Source organism: Neovison vison, chromosome 1 (assembly GCF_020171115.1).
Source record: "Neovison vison isolate M4711 chromosome 1, ASM_NN_V1, whole genome shotgun sequence".
Taxonomy (NCBI): domain Eukaryota; kingdom Metazoa; phylum Chordata; class Mammalia; order Carnivora; family Mustelidae; genus Neogale; species Neogale vison.
In genome coordinates, this window is record NC_058091.1 from 200,124,241 (window position 1) to 200,130,769 (window position 6,529).

Consider the following 6,529-nt stretch of genomic DNA (forward strand, 5'->3'; position numbering starts at 1 on the left):
CAAGTAATAATGGCTAAACATATCCTGCCATGGAAAACATAAAAAAGAATTAAAATACTTTCGTTAAAGTCATTTTTTTAAAGATTTTATTTATTTATTTATTTGACAGAGAGAGAGAGAGAGAGAGAGATCACAGGTAGGCAGAGAGGCAGGCAGAGAGAGGGGGAAGCAGGCTCCCCGCTGATCAGAGAGCCCGATGCGGGGCTCGATCCCAGGACCCTGAGATCATGACCTGAGCCGAAGGCAGAGGCTTAGCCCACTGAGCCATCCAGGCGCCCCTTGGTATTTTTTGTATGTGCAAATCTATAGCTATTGTTATTTCTGATAATATTTTAATATTTTGCAATACACTCCCTTTTAAGCAAAAAAATTAAACGGAAAAGCAAAAGTGCATGTTTGTTGAACAATTGAATGTTGGTTTATCATCTCTCAAGGTATTTTGATGTTGACTATATAACTTTCAAAAAAGGTTAGCTGACATTTACTACCCACTACCCTCAGGGGACATAATGGTACAGTAAATAGAAGATGACACTTTGCTAAGCACCATCAGTATATAGTACAAAAGAAATGTCTTTTGGAGACTGAGTCCAAAGTAAAGTTATTTAAAACTTGCATTACAATCAGTATGTTTATCTATGACTCTTTGAAACATGAGTTTTCATTTAGATCAGATGACTGCTCATCTCAATTAATTTCACTTATTTTGATCCCAAGATTTCTTTTGCTTAAAAGAAAAATGAAGTCATTGCTTTTATTTTTGACCCATTAGTAGAAGAAGAACTCCACAAAGAACTCCATGAAGAGTTAAATGATGTCAATTTTATGTCAGGGTCATCAGATATTTCAAGTAGAAAATAATCCCAAAAGTGGTTTAATTTTTCCATCCTATTTACAGAATCTAAGTAAAGCTTTTGGAAGTGTGTTTTGTCATAGATTAACTGCATGACATTATTGGAAATGCAATTGTAAATTCTTCACAAAGGGCAACACTAAAAATAAAATTACTTGGTTTTGCAGTAATCATAAAGAAGAAATTTGGAGTAATGTGACATTATAGTAAAAACAATGTTTTTAACAAATTAGGAAAGTTATGGAGCAGAAATATATGCAGAGCTGGCCATAGCACACATATAACCCATAGTTATTTGCACATGAACTGATATATTCTACTCATCAAGTAGAAGTGGTTCTGTTTTAGAAATAATTTTATTTTGGAAATTTACTTTTGAGTAGAGCTACTATATACTCCCACCAATAAAGTAAGAACAGCAAATTACCCAAAGTAAAGTATTTTTTTTAATTTTTTATTTTTTATAAACATATATTTTTATCCCCAGGCATACAGGTCTGTGAATCGCCAGGTTTACACACTTCACAGCACTCACCAAAGCACATACCCTCCCCAATGTCCATAACCCCACCCCCCTTCTCCCAACCCCCCTCCCCCCAGCAACCCTCAGTTTGTTTTGTGAGATTAAGAGTCACTTATGGTTTGTCTCCCTCCCAATCTCATCTTGTTTCATTTATTCTTCTCCTATCCACTTAAGCCCCCATGTTGCATCACAACTTCCTCATATCAGGGAGATCATATGATAGTTGTCTTTCTCTGCTAAAAGCAAAGTAATTTTAAAATTTTATCATTCCCACTATTTTTGCCTCCTTTTTAGCTCTTACACCTGTCCTGGTTTGAATGGTCAATTATATGATTATCCTACCTATTTAAATAAAGGTATCATTGCCCATCCATTGAACAAAGACATCAACCAGAAGGTCATTTGACTCATCTTGTCAGTCAAATATTCAGTCACTAAATAATCTTAATTTTAACTGAATTCCCACTTCTCTGTCACTACCTGAATTCAGTGCCTTGGCAGTCGTCTTCAAACTTGCTTCAAAAGACTTGTGTCTGGTGTTGCCTTCCGAATCTTTATCTTTTCAATCTACCCTCCATACCTCCGTCAAAATGATAGTTACTTAAAATCATTTGAAAGTTCTTAATTTCCTACAGACTGAAGTTCGAGCTTGTTGTCATAGAAGGTTTCTGCTTAGCTTTCACGTGTCATTTCTTGCCTCTTACTTCCATGCAGCCTTCACTCCTGCCGTATCTGTGCATCAGATATACCGTTTTCCTTCAGGACAGGAGACAGATGAAGCTGGCTGAGTGAGTCCCTTAACAGGGTTTTCCCCTGTTTCTCTGCTTGGCTCTTAGCCTACAGTACATTTCAGTACCATAGCACTTAACATACTCTTTGGTAATTGTGGACTTGCTATCTTCTCTGTAAACTGAGTTTCGTTAGAACAGAGAGTCCATATTTCCTTTAATATCCCGAGTAATGAAAGTACTCCCTTACACATCCCCCCCCAAAAAAAAGCAGTAAAAGTGAATACAAGATAGAAAAATGACCACTGTAAAGAGAGAGGCATGGGCTAAGTTATCTCCAGACTGAGAGAAAGAGGGAAAAATTCACACAAAATCTGAATTTTTCATTGATTTTGTGGTGTGTATAGAATTTGAATATGCAAGGATGGAAAGAGAAAAATCTCAGGCAGAAAGTACTGCTGAAGAATATAGAAAGTTGGAAACAGTGAGAATTGGTTAGAGTGAATTATAACACAAAGTCAAGTGCTAAAGGCAATCTGGAAGGTCCAGATCCAGATTCCTGAATGTCAGTCTGAAGTTCAAGCTTTATTCTCTTACGGATGGGAAATATTCTGAGTGTTACAATAGGAGTTGTGCATCCGTGTGCCATCTCAAAACTATATGAGAGATGGCTTCAAAAAAGGAAAAGAAAAGGAGTAGTTAGGAAATCATTGCACAAGCTAGATGAATGAGAAACAGTGCTGTCCTGGAGATAGTCTGTACCTGCTAGTGAGAGCCAATGGCTAAGTTTTCAGGAATTTTGTGGAGTCAGTTTTATACATAGTCCTTATTTTTTTTTTAAGATTTTATTTATTTATTTGTCAGAAAGAGAGGAAGAGAAAGCACACAAGTAGGCAGAGGCAGAGAGAGAGGCAGGCTCCCTGCTGAGCAAGGAGCCTGATGTGGGACTCGATCCCAGGACCCTGGGATCATGACCTGAGCCGAAGGCAGCGGCTTAACCCACTGAGCCACCCAGGCGTCCCTATACATAGTCCTTATTAAAAGTAAACCTGCAACTAAGTTATTTCCATTAAAAATAAAGGTAATGAAAAATAAAGGTAATGAAGTACCCACTTTATCCTTTACTATTATCTATGCATTTGTGGTTACACATGTCTGTGTTGTGCACATAAACTAGAATGATGTACTCTTGAATATCTCATCCAAACACTGTTTTAGTGACATTGTGATGGTAGCTTGAAATTAGTCCTTATGGAGTATTTACACTACAGTGATTGGCAAATGCTACTACAATCCTGACTTGATTTTTTGTCTCGGTTTAAGATAGCAATGAAGAAACTTACAATAATGTAGATTAAACTTAAAAGTAGGTCATATCCATAGTCATTCCATGGGGCATAGAACAAAAATTCATAGGATACTTTTCTAATAAATTTTATTATCTAGATGTTGCCCATCTTATTATTGAAGGAGTATAGTTCCAACATCTGCATTTATTTTTTAAAAATGTTTGTATCAGGACTTCTTTTTTTTTTTATCACTTGCAACTGCTGGTTGGCTGTGGGTCTGAGAGTATGGTGAAAATGAACAAATGCATTGTGTGAGAATGAACTAGATCTGTGAAATTTACAACAAAGGACAGTATATATTTTATTTTAATTTTTAATTTGTGTGCTACACATCCTTTTTATTGATAACATTTGTAATAAATATCAGTATGTTTTCATGTGCATATATATCCATATACATTTTTTGGTGGGGGTGAATGTCATACTGCACACTGCTGGCAATAAAAATGGGGTAGCAGTAAAATGGGGAAGAAAAGAATGCTTTCAAAAAAATATTTGGAGGTTATGTTACAGAATACGAAAGCTGAATGGAAGGGAATGAGTGGTGATTCAGAGTTGTATAAGGCTTTGAGGCTTGTTGAAATATGTACTTTGGAGAAATATAAAGCACAAGTAGAAAAGATTTATGTGGAATAATAGTTGAGTTTTTGACCACTGTATAGATTTGGGAGTCATCTGCACTGAGGTGTCCCTAAAGTCATTGTCAAAACTATAAAAGGGAGAAAATAGCCTAGAGAGATCTATCTATAAGAGGAAACCTAATCTTAGGGGAAAGGGAAAAAAGGGGAAATGCAGAGAAAGAATCAACAGTAATCAGAGAATCAAGAAGAGATCAGGAGACTATGGTTGGGGTCAAAGGAACCTGGTAGAGAGGAAATGTCATGTAGGACATTATCAAAAGAAACGGGGAATTTGAAATCAAAATTTGTGAGTATTTTTGTTTGAAACCAGCAACCTAAAGGGGAAAAAAATTAGTATTTAGAGCAGAACAGGTCACCGTAGGTGACAGTGAAAGATAGAGCATATGATGTAGATGTTCTCATAAAAGAATCAGGAATAACACAGGTAATTTATATCCAAGAATATCTGTAGATTTGTTTAGAACCATCAATCCCCAATTAAACCTTAGAGGATTGCATTTAGCCTGCCTTGTCAGAATCACAGATATAGACTGTATCTTCTGAGAGTGGAAGAGCCTTTGAAAAACTTTGCCAAATACCTCAAAATCAAGCCTAGGAATAGTGATAGTTGCTGGCAATTTCTGGCATTAGGGGATCACAGTTACATGAGAGCAGACCCTAAAAACTAATCCAAGTGCTTACAAGGTGAAAGACATGTGGACTACAAACCTAACACTGACACAAACTCGTAACTGAAGAACTGAGCTTTATTTGATAAATTCTGTGACAGAAAATGGATTTATAAGAAAAATTGGATAGCAGGCTCTGCCAGCTTTCTCATGATTCAGGGGGTCCCACCATGCCAAACAGCAAGAATCAACACTGCAGCAGCATTAACAGGGCAACTCTGGCCTTGCTGTTTCCCACAGGTGCAACTAAAAATCGACATGACCGAGTTTTATTTGGAAGTCTGCTCTGTCCGTCAGTTATACATGAAGAACTGGAATTTTCTAGAAACTGGAGAGCTGGACCCAGCTAGTCCCTCCTGAGTCTTGGAAGTTTATGTCCTAACTATTCTGGAGATCTTACCTTGAAAATCTACTTTGAAGAGATTTTCCCTACAAAATTAGATCCCTAGGAGTGACTTGCTTTTTATTAGTGTTGTTGTCAATATTATAATTTTATAATTTCTCTCATATATATAGCAAGGTCACTTGATATTTAATATACTTCTTTGGCCAAACTTGAGGTGGAATCACTGTGAAAGTACATACATATTGCACAGTACTATTTTTTTAATCCATTAAAATATTTCTCTGTGTGAATTTTAAGGCAAAAAGAATGTTATCTAAGGGGGATAGGGAAAAATCAGGTAGGGGTATGTGTGTATATATATATGTGTGTATATACATACATATATATATATCCTCTTCCCAAATAAGGTCACATTCTGTTGGTCTGAATGGGTATGAATTTGGGGGGGTGCTATTCAACCCACAACAGCTCATAACTGAGTTCAAAGTTTTAGGGAATATTAAAATAATAATAAAGATTACAAATTGAAGTTTTCTAAGTAATAAAGACTATATTCGGGTTTATTTTGTATAATGTTATCACTCATTTTTCATTTAGTTTAATTTCTCCTTCCGTAGTTGCTCCTGTCTCAGAAGGCTATGTGTTACTGATGTGAACAGATAAATTCACCCCTGTGGTTGGTATTTATGGGAACACAAGTTGACAGGTAAGCTGATGCACTCTTTCTAAATATTTGAGCCACAAATGTAGCCAGACGTTTAAAAATAAAATCTGTGTTTTCTAGCTGTGTAGTTATATTAATATCAGACTAAGTGAGTTCAAGAGAAGAAGTAGTGCCAGAAATAAAGAGGGCATTCCATAATGATAAAAAGGTCACTTTATCAGGAAGATATCTTAAATATGTATTTGTCTAATAAGAGTCTGAAATCCGTGAAGCGAAGAGGAAGGTGTACTTAAATCCATAATCATAATTGGGCATGTTTAGTACTCCACTCTTAATAATTGATAAAACATATAGACAAAAAATATAAGTAAGATAGATAGTATTTGGATGGTAATAATCGCTTCTCGGCCTTTTGGCTAAGATCAAGTGTAATATTTGGATGGTAACGTCAACAGTCTTGGTTAAGACAGTATTTTATAGAACATTTATCCAACACTGTAGAATACATATTCTTTTCAGGTATATATAGGATGTTGACCAAGGTAGACAACAACGTAAACCGAAAATATATGTATCAATGTATTTTTTTTAAAGATTTTATTTATTTATTTGACAGACAGAGACCACATGTAGGCAGAGAGGCAGGCAGAGAGAGAGAGAGAGGAGGAAGCAGGCTCCCCGCTGAGCAGAGAGCCCAACGCGGAGCTCGATCCCAGGACCCTGATCATGACCTGAGCCGAAGGCAGAGGCCTTAACC

At 36.4% G+C, this 6,529-nt stretch overlaps 1 pseudogene; it reads left to right on the forward strand.

Moving 5' to 3' along the window:
- Window positions 1-6,168: 6,168 nt before the first annotated feature.
- LOC122896941 lies at window positions 6,169-6,287 on the forward strand (annotated as a pseudogene).
- The last annotated feature ends 242 nt before the right edge of the window (window positions 6,288-6,529 follow it).